Genomic DNA, 1,988 nt, shown 5'->3' on the forward strand with positions numbered 1-1,988 from the left:
TCACAGGAAAAAAGACTTGGAATCCCTGAGGGAAATTGCAGTCTGTATAATGAAGAAATTATAACAAAATGTAAAAGCTATGGAAACAATCTTCGTATCTAAAGTTTCAAATCAAAGAGAAATTGGAAGGGTCCAGAGAAACCTACCGAAAAATTTGTACAATGCACTCCTAGAGTAATAGATTCTAAACTATGCCCGTGGCTTAAAGGTTTTCAAAGAAGTCGTCGAACCCTTGCGCTTACAGCCACAAAGAGTTGACTGAAAATTTAAATTAGGAAAGCGAAGACTTGGGGTTTACCCAACTTAAAATAAACTACTCACTAAACTAAGAGCAATGTAGATTAACTTTGTGAGAGGGAAAAATAACCCATTGAACAAAATCTTCAGGACCAAGCGAAAAACCCTTATCAGAGAGAAATTAACCATAGAACTTCTTCGAAAACATTGAGAAATGAGGAATGATGGTAAATTACCTGTTGATTCCTGGTGGATGTTCACATTCCTTTTTGTGAGAAGTTTATATAGCAGTCATATTCCTTACAGCTTGTCATTTCAAAGGATTAGCAAGCCAGACCAAAAAAATGATATGCCAAATACATCATACAAGCATAGAAGAGATGTTATTGTTACAAGAGAGTTCTGTAAGAGAACGAGATTGCCTTTATACGCAGAGTCGGGGTCAACTATTAATAACATTTCCCTCCGGACAGAAGGAAAAATAGTCTACTTTGGAATGCCAGATGGTGAAACCATGGAACTGGTGGAACCACAAACACTTGTTATACCATACTGTACCATACTATCAGGGTAAACCATATTTAAAAAATTAAATATAAACCAAAGAAAAGGGGTTTAATGGCAGTCTACTGAAAGTATTTAGGATTGAGTCTTACCGTGGGTTTTACAGGGGAAATGGCCTTTGGAAATGAGCATATCTGAGTGATAATATATTATATACGATGCAGCGGACTGAGTCCACAACGAGATGAGAGGAACGTTGAATTTCTTGGCAATGAGCACCCTCCATGGCAGAAACGAATCTGCAATGATGCGGGAAATTTGATTGTCCTCCTGTTTGTTCAGCGTCTCGATTACTTCGTCCACTGGCTGCATCATTGTATTGAGAGTAAACTGTAAAAATCCTTCGTTGTACAAAGACCTGTCAAAATCCATGGCCAAGTTATTTGAAATCTCTGCACAGCGAATGTCTAAAGCAGTTGTTTGAACAACATTGTTGATGTATGCTTGCGAATCAGATGAAGAACAATTAACGTTATAACAATTAACAATTATAACAATTAACGTTTTTGCAATTATAACAAAATCACTGGTAATTAGAAAGGAAAAAAGTAAACTCCAGAAAATATAAACAGTTATTGTTATTTCTTTTTTGCAATTAAAAGAATTGAGTTGAAGAGAAGGGGAAAGTCACTGACATATAAATTAAAGAGCTTACCTGCATTAGATTTGATCTTGGATATCTGGCTTGCAAGAAAGAGCATAAACACAAGAACAAAGATAACCTGAAAGCTTTGTGGCCGGAAGGGAATAATTGCTGTTCCGACCTCCAATAATGAAGAGTTTCTTTTGAGTGCCATGGTAGCATCAGAATGTTCGGTTCTATTCAGATAGAACGCTAATAACACAACTGCAAACCATTAAATTTCAACACCAATATCATATTCCTGCATGAACTATATCCTCTCTTAAGTAACAGAGAAAACACTGAGCTACCGCTTATAGATCTAGCGAGCCAGCAAATGATAGAAATGCACTCGAGAAAGAACGACACACAGACAGCCATAAACAAAGGTACGCATGGTGTAGAAATGGGAAGATGATATGATGTATACATAGAATGTATTTGTCACCATATTCCACTCCATCCCCTTTTCTGAGCCATCAATCCAATTAAAATAATTAGTTGGAGCCATCAATCTAGTTAAAGCCATTAGATATCGCTAATAAAATCCAACTGATCCTGATAC

General features: G+C 36.6%; 1 long non-coding RNA gene across 1 annotated transcript; it reads right to left on the bottom strand.

Annotated features, from left to right (window-relative positions):
* Positions 1–940: 940 nt before the first annotated feature.
* On the bottom strand, positions 941–1,644 carry LOC149155646 (uncharacterized). Its single transcript, XR_016263682.1, has 2 exons — positions 1,457–1,644; positions 941–1,159 (listed from the first exon to the last, which is right to left on the bottom strand). It is a non-coding gene; the product is annotated as an uncharacterized LOC149155646 (long non-coding RNA).
* Between the last annotated feature and the right edge of the window lie 344 nt (positions 1,645–1,988).

The sequence above is a fragment of the Pinus tabuliformis genome, chromosome 9 (genome assembly GCF_031772625.1).
Source record: "Pinus tabuliformis cultivar Carrire ecotype Pingquan chromosome 9, CPIR1, whole genome shotgun sequence".
In the NCBI taxonomy this organism is placed as follows: domain Eukaryota; kingdom Viridiplantae; phylum Streptophyta; class Pinopsida; order Pinales; family Pinaceae; genus Pinus; species Pinus tabuliformis.